Source organism: Microcaecilia unicolor, chromosome 5, assembly GCF_901765095.1.
Source record: "Microcaecilia unicolor chromosome 5, aMicUni1.1, whole genome shotgun sequence".
Classification (NCBI taxonomy): Eukaryota; Metazoa; Chordata; class Amphibia; order Gymnophiona; family Siphonopidae; genus Microcaecilia; species Microcaecilia unicolor.
The window spans coordinates 150,469,198-150,484,261 of record NC_044035.1 but is presented as its reverse complement, the minus strand read 5'-3'; the positions used below and the strand labels follow the sequence as shown (position 1 = coordinate 150,484,261).

The window sequence follows — 15,064 nt, the reverse complement described above, 5'->3', positions numbered from 1 at the left end:
CAACTCAGAATGATCTACGGAGCCTAGCAGACCAACTCGGAAGGAGGTGAGAATTATTATATAGGATGACGAGGTTACATCTGCACTGTCCCAAGCATACCTGGTCTCTTTCTCATGTTATCTGCACTGAACTTGTAAGGTATCCGCAGACTAAAAATGTATATATATTTGCATGCAGTGGAGGAAGTGTGTGCTAATACATCTCATATATATTCATTGTGGATAGCCTGAAAACCCAACTGACTGGGTGGTCCCAGAGGACAAGGTTGAAAACAACTGTTTTAGAATACTTGCTGAAAACAAGTGGAGACCGTGAGTGAAAGTAGGCATTCTAGCAGAATCATAAAAATAATGCTTACTAGGCTGGCCCCATAACCCAAACCAAGGGAGGGAGAGATGACAAAGCTGTGTGAGGGAAGGGGGTGCCAGAATGGGGGGGGGGGGGGCACCACCAAAGCACTGGAGATGGCAGACTGAGTCTCCTGTCTGATGGGGCTGACTGTGGTCAATAGTGCTATGGAATCAACATGTTCAATCCTGGGGAGGAAAGGAAAAGGATGGCCACTATTCCCATTGGTCAAATCAGTGGTTCTGAAGGATCATCTCAGAGGAAATGTTCCTCCAGCCCTCTGGGGTGACAAAGATGCCCAGTGCTGACTAGGAATGCCACCTGGATGGACAGAATGACTAGAAAAGGGAAAAAATGAAGTCTTTAAAATGCAGTTCCTCTTTACTGCTTGTAAATGGTGCTACACACTTTTGAAATACCATCAGGCTTATTTTCGAAAGAGAAGGGCGCTCATCTTTTGACACAAATTGCAAGATGGACATCCTCACAGGATTGTCCAAATCGGCATAATCAAAAGCCGATTTTGGGCGTCCTCAACTGCTTTCCGTCGTGGGGACGACTAAAGTTCACGGGGGCTTGTCGGAGGCGTAGCGAAGGCGGGACTGGGGCGTGCCTAACACATGGACATCCTCAACCGATAATGGAAAAAAGAAGGGTGTCCCTGATGAACACTTGGACGACTTTACCTGGTCCTTTTTTTTCTTACGACCAAGCCACAAAAATGTGCCCTAAATGACCAGATGACCACTGGAGGGAATCAGGGATGACCTCCCCTTACTCCCCCAGTGGTCACTAACCCCCTCCCACCCTCAAAAATTTTTTTTTAAATTTGTTTCCAGCATCTATGCCAGCCTCAAATATCATACCCAGCTCCATGACAGCAGTATGCAGGTCCCCGGAGCAGTTTTAATGGGTGCAGTGCACTTCAGGCAGGCAGATCCAGGCCCATTCCCCCTCTACCTGTTACATTTGTGGTGGTAAATGTGAGCCCTTCAAAACCCACCACAAACACACTGTACCCACATCTAGGTGACCCCCTTCATCCACAAGGGCTATGGTAGTGGTGTACAGTTGTAAGTAGTGGGTTTTGGGGGGCTCAGCACACAAGGCAAGGGAGCTGTGCACCTGGGAGCAATTTATGATGTCCACTGCAGTGCCCCCTAGGGTGCACGGTTGGTGTCCTGGCATGTGAGGGGGACCAGTGCACTGCAAATGCTGGCTCCTCCCATGACCAAAGGGCTTGGATTTGGTCGTTTCTGAGATGGGTGTCCTCTGTTTCCATTATCGCCGAAAATCGGGGACGACCATCTCTAAGGTCAACCTAAATTTTGCGATTTTGGCATCCCCGACGGTATTATCGAAATGAAAGATGGACGCCCATCTTGTTTCGATAATACGGGTTTCCCCGCCCCTTTGCCGGGACATCCTGCGAGGACGTCCTCAGGAAAACTTGGGCACCCTTTTCGATTATGCCCCTCCATGTATGTCTTATTTTTTTTAAACTGTAAAAAAAAAAGCATAACCTGAAATGTTAGTGTAATAACTCCTTTTCAAGCAGGTGATTGCATTGAGAGGAATCACAACTTTCTAATAACATTTCAATTGAGCAAATAAAGACGTCATAAAGGAACTGCAAAATGACACAGCCTGTTCTAGAACTGGAGTTGTGAACACAGATGTTCTGGATTCTTAGATCTAAATACAGAGCCATATTTGACATCTATGGGTCTGATATTCAGTGGTGGAGGGCCAGTGTGCAAAGTTAAGAACTAGTGGTTAACTGTATTCGTGTACTCAGTACTGCTACCCATTGAACTAGTGCCACAGAAGATACATATGATCAGCAACTGCCCTTTCATTAAACATTATGGAGATACTTTTATAACCCTTTTTCTACACTTAAAACTACATGCAGTGTCAATTAGGCATAAATTTGCAAGTGACTTTAGAGTAACAGTGTTGAGGGAAGGAGATTTGGTGGAACGCGAGTGGAGTCATGATTTAAATATCAATGTACTTTATGCATTGGCATTTACACCCGAGCAGGCATAAATATTCACTGTTACAATGTAGGGACAAATTCTGCAGGATTTGATCTTGTATTTTATAAAGACACATTGGAGAATTGTTACTAACGAGGGCTACTGTTAAGATGAGTTATTTTACTGTTGAGCCCACTTATATGTCACTAGGGGCCATGTTTACTAAGCCGTGCTATAAGTGCGCTAAATTTTTACAGAGTATGTTTTACAGAGTGTGTGTGAGAGTGAGTGTGTGATAAAGAGTGAATGTGTCAGTGTGTGTGACAGAGAGATTGAGACTGGGTGCGAGAGTGTGTGTGTGAGAATGAGAGTGTGTGCCAGGGCCTCCCCTCCCTCCCTTCCAGTTCCAGGGTCCTCATCCTGTCTCCCTCCCTGGGTCCTCACCCCCCTCCCTCCTTGGGTCCTCACCCCCCATTCTTCCCAGTTCCATTCCTTCCAAGCATGGTTGCATAGCTGTATAGTGACATGCATCATCTTTCACTTTTGCTTACCCACATCGCTGTAGCGCACCCGTTTCTGATGGAAATGAAATGGGCACTAGCAAGGTTTTCCTCAGGAATTGTGTGTAGAGATAGGCCCCCTCCCTACGAAGTTTTGAAGTCATCATCAGTCCTTCACTTACCTCTTCGTGTCGGGAGGGCGGATAATTCGGGAGGCAGGCAGGCACAACTGAGGCTCCTAGGGGCGGCGGTTTTTTCGTCAGCTGGGGGGAGTTTCGGGAGGGCGGCAGCGGTTCGGGAGAGGAGAGGGAGGGAGGCGGCGTTTTTTTTAGGGCGGTTGGCAGGGGGAGGAGTAGGGAAACACGCTCTGTGTGTTTCCCTACTCCTCCCCTTGCCTGTGTCGCGGTTTTGCTTACCCACATTGCTGTAGCGCATTTGTTTCACTTTCCTCACTGTGCAACAAAACAACTCAGGCTCCAAGGTGCAGCGGTTTAGGAGAGGAGAGGGATGTCGCCAGCGCTCTTTGAGGGCGGTTGGCAGGGGGGGGGTCAAGGTTTGTTGCTGTGTGTCAGGCTGGTGACGTCATCCGAGACGCAGCCAATCAGTGGGATGATCTACTCCATCTACCAGACCACCTTCAAGAGATCCACGGTTCCAGGCAGCCTCAGAACGTTGGAGGTGAGAATTATTATATAGGATAGGCACTTTCCTCACCTCCAAATCTAGGCAACTTTTATATGTATCCTTTCCACCATAGCTAGATCTGGAGGATGCATCTATATGCTAGGGGTAACCTGCCACTTTTTGGACATTTTTTTTTATTTCAAAAATGAGCCCCATAATCTCATTACTGGGCTTCCTGACAAAACAAAGCAGGATGGCAAATGTCAGCCCATTTTGTTGACTTAAATACCAAGAGTAATTCTTGATTCTAGTACCCTCGGGTAGAAAGTCCTAAGACACATTTTGCAGATGTTTTGATCTGTGCAAGTTGTACATTTTCTCTTCTGAAATTGTAAGAAATTGATTTCTGGGGCAAAAGATGTGCCATTTCAAATTGAGCAAGGTGGGCTCTCAGAATTTCTACATTGATTCTTTTTGTTTGCTTTGCTGACCTTTTGTTCAAACCTTAATGCAGCTCTAAAGGAACCATTTTCAAAGCCTTTTACACTGGCTGTCTGACCAGTTTGAGGAAAGGCAGTTTTCAATGTGTGGGTTGACCCGCCACAATGTAATATCAGCACTCCAAACTAAGGTCTGTTATAAGACAGAAGGCATGAAAAATGAATGGGGAGCATGCCATCTCTTCATCAGTAGCAGAAAAGCCATGACGTGTGCAGAAACACTAGCTAGATGATTGCCAGTAGTAATTTCACCATCCCCCAAACTATAAAGCAACTGAATTATCACCATCACAAAACTATCAGAGTCCTGAGTGGTTCCATAAGACTGGAGATGGGCAGATGTGGCTTCTTCTCTGCAAAAATGGAAGTTAGTTGCAGGCTGGGAACTACAGTCTGGCTTTGGCATAAGTACTGCCATATTGGGAAAGACCAAAGGTCCATCAAGCCCAGCATCCTGTTTCCAACAGTGGACAACCCAGGTCACGAATACCTGGCAAGATCCCAAAAAAGTACAAAACATTTTATACTGCTTATCCCAGAAATAGTGGATTTTCCCCAAGTCAATTTAATAATGGTCTATGAACTTTTCCTTTAGGAAGCCATCCAAACCTTTTTAAAACTCCGCTAAGCTAACCGCCTATACCATATTCTCTGGCAACGAATTCCAGAGTTTAATTACACGTTGAGTGAAGAAAATTTTTCTTTGATTTGTTTTAAATTTACTACATTGTAGCTTCATCGCATACCCCCTAGTCCTAGTATTTTTGGAAAGCACAAACAGACGCTTCACATTTGCAGAGAGCAAATTAACAGAATTATTGTTATAACTGAAGATAGTGTCATTTCTGGAATCTGACAGATTACAGAATCCAAGGCAATGTGGTTTTACCAGGGGTAGGTCTTCTCAAACGAACCTGATCATTTCTTTGGGACAGCACCATGTGTAGTCTACTTGGGATTACAAATTAGAGAGTTGGACAGGGACAGAAATTTCACCGATCCCCAATGGAATTTAACCCATACCCACCCGTGCCCGCTTAGATCTGTTCCATCCCCACAATTAATCTTCTCCATCCCCACAAATAGGAGGAAATATTTTCTCACTCAAAGAATGGTTAAGCTCTGGAACTCATTACCAGAGGATGTGGTAACAGCGGTTAGCATATCTGTGTTTAAAAAAGGTTTGGACAAGTTCCTGGAGAAAATGTCTATAGTCTGTTATTGAGACAGACATGAGGGAAGCCACTGCTTGCCTGGGATTGGTAGTATGTAATGTTGAAACTATTTGGGTTTCTACCAGGTACTTGTGACTTGTATTGGCCACTGTTGGAAACAGGATACTGGGCTAGATGAACCATTGGTCTGCCCCAGTACGGCTATTCTTATGTTCTGCATAAGTCTCTGGGGAGACTTCATTTAGAGTACTTTGTACAATTCTGGAATCTGCACCTTCAAAAGGATTATTTATGTGAGATAGCTTAAAACTAAACATACCTTGATAAATAGACCTAAATGATGTTAGATTTTGATTTCCCACCTCTGAAGCTGTTGGCTCCAGTTCTGACTCTCATCAGGAACCAGGAGAAGTGTACCCTATTTCCATCTGTCCCTGATTATCTAAGCTTATTCATTTTCTTCCTACTCCTTTTTGATATAAACCATCAACTGAATCTCCCTGGACACCACAACTTGCCTTTCAGTGGTGTCACAATCAGCAATTGCTCTTGTGACATCATCATACGCATCACTGGCACAGAGTTTACTCATGGGTTGATGAAGTTACAGTTAACTCCCCACTGCCAAGAGTGGTGTGAACAGGGGGGGGGGGGGCAAAGTAATTTTATGAATTTTCACAATAACATTTTCAAAACATAATAACATAATCCTTTTTGTGGGCAATTTCCAAAATGATGTAAAGTGATGTGGTAGCTATGTTAGTACACTTTTAAAGGTAATAAATAGAAATAAAAGAAAACAGAGAAAAGAAAATAAGATACCATTTTTATTGGACTAACAATTCATATTTTTTGAAAGCTAGTCAAAAAATGTATTAAGGTAGTCCAATAAAAAAGGTATCTTATTTTATTTTCTCTGTTTTCTTTTATTTCTATTTATTACCAAAATGATGTAGCAATTTCACTATGGAGATACCTAGTTGACTGCCTGGGTAGACATGTTTCTCCATGCTTCCGCAGGCAGGAATACTTACACACTCATAAAAGGTCTAGGGCAGGGGTGGGGATAAGTCGGGTGAGGTAAACAATGTGCAGAGATTTAATTTTTAAATCTATATGTTATTTTGCTTCCATGTTGTCTAAGCGCAAGTTATGTTTAAATCATGTTTACTAAAGAGCCAAGAAAAGCAGATACAACATCCAACCAGAACAAGTACAAAGCTTATAAACCCCAACCACCCCCTTACTCCTACCCTTATGCCCATCCCTTTCTGCCCGCCCCTCCTGATCCCTGAACAAATAAAAGCTAACGATTTAAAAGGTAGCTATGGGCTCTCGATGTACAAGTATCTAAAAAAGGCTTCCAAGGGGCCTAAAACTGATGGCCAGTGGCATGCGAAAGGTCTCTAACCAGCAAATGTTCCATTCTCAGCTGAATTATCATTATAGTGCACCAATGTTGAAGTTTAGGACTATGAGCAGCCAACCAGGAGGTAAGAATCATTTTAGCCCCTGTTTACAAAGCCCCACTAGTGACTGGTGGTACGGTACTGCCGACACAGCCCATTCACTTTAAATGGGCTATGTCCGGCTTTGTAAACAGAGGGGCTTAAGAGCAGAGAGACGTGCTTTGTGCAGAAAGGGAAGAAACCCTTTATGAAGGGGGGATCCATGACTGCCACTCCAAACAACAAGGGCATTTGAGGAATTATGGCAGGTCCATATGGTGCAAAGAAAGGAGAACAAGTGAGTCCAGAAAGGCACTACTATCGGGCAATGCCAGAACATGTGTTCAAGTGTGACCCCAGGGGCAGCATATTTAGGGCACGCTGAAGTGGGGGAAACATCAGCCCAGCGGCCCAATGTGGAGAAATGTAGAGGCATAATGCAAATTTGTACAATGTTTCTTGAAGTTGCATATTCACTATATATTTAGGAAAATCCAATAGAAAAGCTTGGATATGTGCCACCGTGATCTGCACCTGGAGGTCAGCAGACCACCGGCTGGCCACTTAAGCATAGTCTATTTCCTCTGTAGTGTCCTTGAGAAAATGATGATGATATGTCAAGGGTACCCTCAACTGGGCCTCCAAAGTGAGGGCCTCTGCTAATGTATCTTGGACATCCTCCATTAGGTCGGCCCAAATTAAGGAACTAAGAACAAGTTAAAAAATTACCCTACCAAAGCTGGATAAAGGCATAGTTAAACTAGGCACATGCCTAGGGCTCAAATGTTTCCTTGGGGGGGGGGGGGGGGTTGTGGCATCGGATGTATTCAAGAATCAGGAGGCTAGGGTTGCCACTGTCTGGATTTGTTTTAGGACTGTACCAATTTTTGCATTAGTATTTGTGGATAAGTCATTTTTCAGATTTTAGACCTCGTTCTGTAGCCCTCCAATCATTCCTTCCTGCCTGCTGTCAATATCACAAGTTGGTGAAACTGTGAGCAGAATTCAACTAATGGGAAAGCTATGGCACTGGGAGTAGGAGCACTGGAAGGCAGCTTTACTCACAGGAAGGGAAGGCTTGGGCCAGGTATATTCCTGTGCTGAGAGTACTGAGCTCTGCAAGGTGTACTGGGCTGACTTTTGAGAGAGCCAGAGAGTGTCCTACAGGAAGAGTTGAGTGACTGGATACGAATGGAAGAGAAACAGTGGTAAAGCATGAGGGGGCTGCTACAGGCTGAGTAAAAGAATTGGTAGCAACTGCCAGAATGTGACATGATGATGATTGTCAGAGTTGAAGATGGGGAAGCACATGAGCAGCATGGAAGAATACAGCACCAGAATTAAGTGTGTGCGCCAGGGCTTAATTTGTGTCAGAACAGGGTGGAATACCATTCCAGCACTTCTGGTGGCTCCGGAAGTGACACACCACCTATCCACTGAATCTCCCCATGGTTCTGCTTCTTCCCCCTTCCTTTCCTCTCCTTAACCAGTGATCTGGCATCTTCCCTGGCCTGTCAGCCCTCCGGAGTGTACCTTTTAAAAACTGTTTTTGTTTGTAGAGGCCACCTGCAGCAAGTAGCCCTTCATACACGCTGCTCGTGTCCTCTCCACAGCCATCTCTCTGACACAACTTCCTGTTCCCACATGGGCAGGAAGTGTCAGAAAGAAGACTATGGGGAGGGCACAAGCAGCACTTATGAAGCATGCTCACTGCCCGTGGCCTCTACAAGCAAAACTATTTTACTTTTAAAAGGTACACCCAGGGGGTTGAGAGACCAGATGGAGAGGGGATTACCAACTGAGTAGGGGACAGGAAGAACAAATGCTGGACCATTGGGGGTGGATGGGTAGAGTAAGAGAGATACTGGACCATAGTGAACGGGTGGGAAGAGAAGGAGATATGCTGGACCATGGAGGTGGGGAGAAAAGGAAACATGCTGGACCACTGAGGGTGGGGAGGAAGGGAGACAAGCTGGAGCACTGGGGATGGGATGGCAAGAGAAGAGACAGCTGTATTCTGGATGTGAAGTGGGAATGAGTGGCAAGATCCTGACTATGAGTAGGTGGGGGGGGGGGGGGGAGAAGAAAGGGAGTAGACAGATGCGGACTATGGAGGGGAGAAGAATATGAAGGGAGGATGCTGACTACGGGAGGACAAAGAAGAATGTGAGAGGGAGATGCTGACTATAGGGGGAGGTGAATAATGAGAGATGGGGAGATACTGACTGGGGAGAAGGAGAAGAATGGGAGGGGTATTGCTGACTGGGGGAGATGGGGAAGAAAGGGATAGAGATGGGATGCTATGGGAGGAAGGAGAATAAAAGGATAGGGGTGGGATGCTGACTATAGGGAGAACAGTGGCATAGCTACAAGGGGCATAACCACGGGGGCCTGGGCCTCCCAAAACTCAATCTGTGCCCCTGGTTTGGCTGGCGGGGGTCCCCAACCCTCGCCAGCTGAAGCGTTTTTTCCAGCGCTGGTCTCCAGCACCACTGCATTTCCTGCCCTGCTCTCTCTTCCCCTCACATCCGGCATGCATGTTTTAGTGAAACTGAGCATGTGCACATGCTCAGTTTCATTAAAATGAGCATGCCGAACATGACATAAGGGGACTAGAGAGCGGGGCAGGAAATGCAGCGACACCGGAGACCAGCACTGGAAAACGCACTTCAGCTGGCGGGGGTTGGGGATCTCTGCCAGCCAAGGCATGTGCGACAGCAACGGCGGTGGTGCTTCAGCTGGTGGGGGTTGGGGATCCCGCCAGCCAAGGTATGTGTAGCAGCAGTGACGGTGGGTGGGTGGAGGGCGGCAAGGCAGCGGTGGGGGATGGTGGGGATGGGGACCAAAAGTGTCCCCTCACTTTGGGCTCTGGCCCCCTCCCACCTGAAGACTGGCCACACCTCAGAGGGAGAGGTTTCTATAGAACTTTGGAAGGCTAAGTGCTTTGAAAATATGCCTTTATGGCTATCTTATGTTAGGGCAGTTTACAGTAGTGTCATTAAACTAAGGAAAAGTATGAGAAGAGATAGAGAGCAGGTTACCCATCTGCATCAGTCTAGCTCAAACACCATAGTAAAATAGTACACCTTAAGGCCCACTTTGAATTTATGATGATTGCTTTCTGGACATCACCAACCTGAATGGGAGCTTGAGTGAAGTGCTCTGATCCACCCTCTAATAAAAGTAGCAATTACCAGGTTCTAAAGGCATCCCTCTAGGAAAGAATGACAATATACATACCTTCTGCCCTATGCAAGAATGGCGACAAAGAACAAACTGTAGACCTGCAAAAATTTCTTACTCTACACCAAATGCATAGCGATTTAAGAGTTCCAAAATGGCAGGTTCAGAAGCCACAAGGCGTCACATGGAGAATATTGATGTGGAAGATGAAGCTGTTAATGGTGGTGGAGAACAGCCACAGCTTCCCTCTGAACTGTGAGAGCTCCTGTACAGCTTGAAGCAGGATGTAGCTACAGCACAAAGAGAAATTGCAGTGCTGGTAGTGACATTGACTTGGGCAGCCAGCTAGAGGACACTGAAAAATGGCTGATCAGGTGGACAAGCTGGCAGCCCTAGAAATGGCACAAAATATCCGCCTGGGCAGAAGAACAGCAAAATCCCACAAAGAATGCGCAGCAGCAGAAAAACAGTGGGGAGTGGGCCACAGACTCAAGAGACTAGGACAGCAATCTTGGATGTTAAAAAGTTTTTATTAAAGACTCAACAAAGTACTGTGCTTCAGGAGTCTTATGTATATGTGTAAGCACATATGAGAGCACTTAAGAAATGTATCCCTCAAGCTCTTGTGCAAAAGGCTTGTCTAGAAAAACCTTTGTCAAAAGTTTGCATAAGCTCTGGATTTGTACATCAATGGATATGCGGTAAAACGCCAAGTAAACTTGACAGAGTGACCTCGGGCTCCAGCATTCTGAGCTCATGAAAAAAAAATCAAGGACCTCAAGAATTGCAGCAGGCGCTGCAATTTGAGAATACTGGGGGTCCCAGAACAGGCAGACTATGCTAATCCAGTGGCAGTGGTAGAATGGATTGTGCAATCTCTCTTAGGCACTAAGGGATTTGAACAGCCCACAACCTGTAGCCACACTGAGTGTGCACACAGTTTTTTGGGAGTTCCCAGACCAAATCTCCCACAGGATATTGCAGTATATTTCCATAGTTAACAGTTTAAGAAACTATTGGCTAAAAAAGTGAGAGCCTTGAAACCACTAAAATGGGATACCTATCGTATAGAGATCTACTCATCTGTCTCCAGTGACTTTGAAGCAGTGGAGAGACTTGAGAGATTGTACTGTTAAACTTGCCTAGGAGAAAATTAAATGCTGTTGGCTATATCCTTTTAGCCTGAGCTTTAGCTACAAAGGTCAGGGACATAAGGTGTGCAACATGAAGCATCCAAAACGTTGGTGAAAGTAGGTCTCTGGACACCTGACTAGTTGCCAGAATTTGAACACAGCTAATCAGGTGGACACACCAACATGGCAACAATCCTAGAGGCAAATAAAGTCTTCAGCATAATAGCTCACCGACAGCAGCTCAAACTTGAAGCAAGCTGCATTACCCTGGACTCATACGTATAAGAACTGCATAGCAGGTGATTTCCAAGAGACTACTTGATGGATGGAAGTGGTATAATAGTTTTTTTTTTTTGACATGGCACATTGAGCAATTACTATGCTGTTTTGGTTTACTCTATAGATTGGAAAATTAATGATAAGAGTTGTATATACACCTGGTATCTGAGGGATATTCAAAGTATGAAGGGGGGATGGGGGAACCATTTTCACTTTCTCTACTTGGTGAGAGGCCTGAGTGATAAGAGGACAGGAGGGACCTAGTGCTGGGAGGTGGGATTGGGGAGGGAGGGAGAGATGGTACAAGAGAAGGGATTGGGGATTCACGAGGAAGGACAGATTATGGGAGATGGATTAACATAAGAACATAAAAGCAGACATGCTGGGTGAGACCAATGGTCCATCTAGCCCAGTATTCTGTTTCTAGCAGTGGCCAATCCAGGTCAAAAGCACCTGGCAGAAACCCAAATAGTAGCAAATTTCCATGCTACCAATCCCAGGGCAAACAGTGTCTATCACAAAAACAAATTATGGAATTTTCCTCCAGAAATTTGTCCAAATCATTTTAAACCCAGATATAATAAATGTTGTTACCACATCCTCTAGCAACGAGTTCCAGAGCTTAACTATTCGTTGAGTGAAAAAATATTTCCTCCAATTTGTTTTAAAAGTGTTTTCTTGTAACTTCATTGGTGTTCCCTAGTCTTTGCACTTTTGAAAAGAGTGAAAAATCAATTCTCTTTTACCCATTCTACACCACTCAGGATTTTGAAGATCTCAACTCCCCCCCAGCTGTCCCTTTTCCAAGCTGAAGAGCCCTAACCTCTTTAGCCTTTCCTCATATGAGAGGAGTTCCATCCTCTTTATCATCTTGGCCACTTTTCTTTGAACCGTTTTTAATTCCGCTATGGCTTTTTCGAGATACAGCAACCAGAACTGAACACAATACTATAGTTGAGGTCACACCATGGAGCGATACAAAGGCATTATAGCATTCTTGGTCTTATTTACCATCACTTTCTAATAATTCCTGGCATCCTGTATGCTTTTTTGGCAACTGCCACACACTGGGCACAAGATTTCACCATATTGTGTAGAATGACACCTAGATCTTTTTTTGGGGTGCTGACTCCTAAGGTGGACCCTAGCATCAAGTAACTATGATTTGGATCATTCTTTCCAATGTGCATCACTTTGCATTTGTCAACATTAATTTTCATCTGCCATTTGGATGCCCAATCTTCCAATTTCCTAAGGTCTTCCTGCAATTTTTCACAGTCCACATGTGTTATAATAACTTTGAATAGTTTTGTATCATCTGCAAATTTAATCACTTCACTTGTTCTGATTTCCAGATCATTTATAAATATGTTAAATAACACCAGTCCCAGTACAGATCCCTGGGAAGTAAGGAGGGGAAAGAGTTAGGTCTAATGGATATCAATAAGATTCATTTGTAGGACTAGTATATTGTATAATGTCTACACAGACCACTGCCTTCATTTCAATGAATGTGCAGGGATTAAACTCTCCATACAAGCCTGAGTTATATTTTAAGGAAGCAGAAAGACTCTGGATGTCATCAGGCTTTTTACAAGAGATCCACTTGCTACCATCTCATGAAAAATTATCTACTATAATAAAACGCACCTCCAGCATTCTGAAGCTGACTCCATGGCTTCACTGAAGGGTTCATAACGGTGTCACATCTCTCTATGCCCCGCCCTCGCGTCAAAACAAGATGACGTCGAGGGCGGGCACCACCCTTGCATCAAAACGTCATGGTGTCGAGGGCGGGGAATCTGAAGGCAGGACTGGTGAGGGAACAAAATCGAAGGGTGGAGACGGACAATACATTATGACGTCGAGGCCGGGTAAGCAGAAAGCAGGAGGACTGAGGAAACGAAATCGAAGGATGCAGACGGCCAGGCTGCAGACGGCCATCGCTGGGTGGCTGTGGGGGAGGGGGGCAGGGGACAGAGAAGAATCGCAGGGTGGCTGTAGGGGGGGCAGGGGGTCCTGAGACCAGAGGGGAGGGGAACGCAGAGGGGGAGGGGAGTGGGTCCTCAGACCTGACAGGGTCGAGGGGAGGGGATCCTGAGACTAGAGGGGAGGGGGAGGGGGTCCCCACACCACAGATGGAGGGGGGGAGGTATCTCTGTCACACACACACTCTCTAGCTCACAGTCAGTGTCCTTCTCTCTCTCACTCTCACACAGTCTCTCACACTGCATCACATTCACTCTCTATGTGTCACAGAGTCACTCTCACACACTCTCTCGGTCTCACAGAGAATCTGTGTATCATACACATACTCTCTCTCACACACACACACACTCTCTCTCACACACAGTGTATCTGTGTCAAACACACTCTCTCACACTCACTGTGTCTCACATACGCACTCGCACATACTCTCATTCAAACACACACACTCTCATTCTGACACACACACTCTCTCTCTCACAGACACACTTGCACCCAGATTCACTCTCTCTCTATCACACTCTGAAACATACACACTCCGAGGAAAACCTTGCTAGCGCCCGTTTCATTTGTGTCAGAAACAAAGCATCCTCAGATATTCTTGGCCTGTAATAGAGAGAGGAGGAAAACAAATGGGGAAGGCATCCTCCTGGCTGGGCAATTAAGTGCTCAGACTAAGGAAATAGTGAGAGATAGAGAAGGTCAATATATTCTAGTGAAGCTAGAAATTCATCAGCAGCTATACACACTCTAATATTTATGCCCTGAATTCTGAACAAGGCAATTTTTATGGAAAACTCAGGGCCTCTTTTATCAAGTCGTGCTAACGGTTCTCACATGGCAATGCCAATGAAGCCCATTCAAAGTGAATGGGTTTTGTCAGCATTACCACACCATGAACTGCTAGTGCGGTTTGATAAAAGAGGCCCTTTGAAGAATCATGTTTAGGGCCAAGTTAACTTGGGAGGAGATTTTAATTTAACTATAGATCTTTACAGAGGATGATGACTTTCTAACCAGTGGTTGTATGGAACTGAGTTCACAGGGTGAAGCCAATATATGTGTGCAGGACCACCAAGGGGGTGGGGGGCAGGGGGCAAGATCCATGGGCCCAACGCTGACCATAGAACAACCACTTTTCTTCACCACCAAGAAGACAGACAATTGATAGAAATCATTACAACCTCAAACCCAACAGAACCCCACCAACTAATACAAATGGGATACATAAACGCCAGATCTGTAGTTAACAAAACCATGACAATAACCGACTGGATTACAACTGACAATCTTGACTTCCTACTTATTAGCGAAACCTCGATCCACGATTCCAAAGATCCCATAATCTTAGAACTGTGCCCTCCAGGATACAAAATTACCCACTGGACAAGAAACGGAAAAAGAGGAGGAGGCATAGCTATAATCTATAAATCCCAATTCACAGTCACAACAACAGCCGAATCTATTCTACCCCAACTCGAAATAGCCTCAGTCAGAATTAACCACCCAACTCTACATGACCACCTAGACCTCATCCTGTTCTACAGACTGCCAAATAATTGGCAAGAATTCCAAACACATTTTATGGATTTCATATCTAACACATGTGTCTCAACCCAAAACCTACTCATAGTAGGCGACATCAACCTGCACCTTACCAACCTAAACAATGTTTGTGATTGTAAGGACTTCCTCCAACTATGGGAGCTCCAATGGCCAAACATGCAACCCACCCACAATAAAGGGCACACACTAGATATCATTATCCACAAATTCACATCAGAACCAAATCTCACACTAATAGACACAAAGTGGACAGCTACACCATGGCCTGACCACTATTATTATTATTAGCATTTGTATAGCGCTACCAGATGCATGCAGTGCTGAACACCTGATACAAAG

General features: G+C 45.1%; 1 protein-coding gene and 1 long non-coding RNA gene across 2 annotated transcripts in view; both read right to left on the bottom strand.

Annotated features, from left to right (window-relative positions):
- Window positions 1–15,064, bottom strand: part of CDH23 (cadherin related 23) — a 1,475,307-nt gene that overhangs the window by 365,900 nt on the left and 1,094,343 nt on the right. The window lies entirely within an intron of this gene.
- On the bottom strand, window positions 11–13,257 carry LOC115470345. Its single transcript, XR_003942188.1, has 3 exons — window positions 13,246–13,257; window positions 9,819–9,821; window positions 11–832 (listed from the first exon to the last, which is right to left on the bottom strand). It is a non-coding gene; the product is annotated as an uncharacterized LOC115470345 (long non-coding RNA).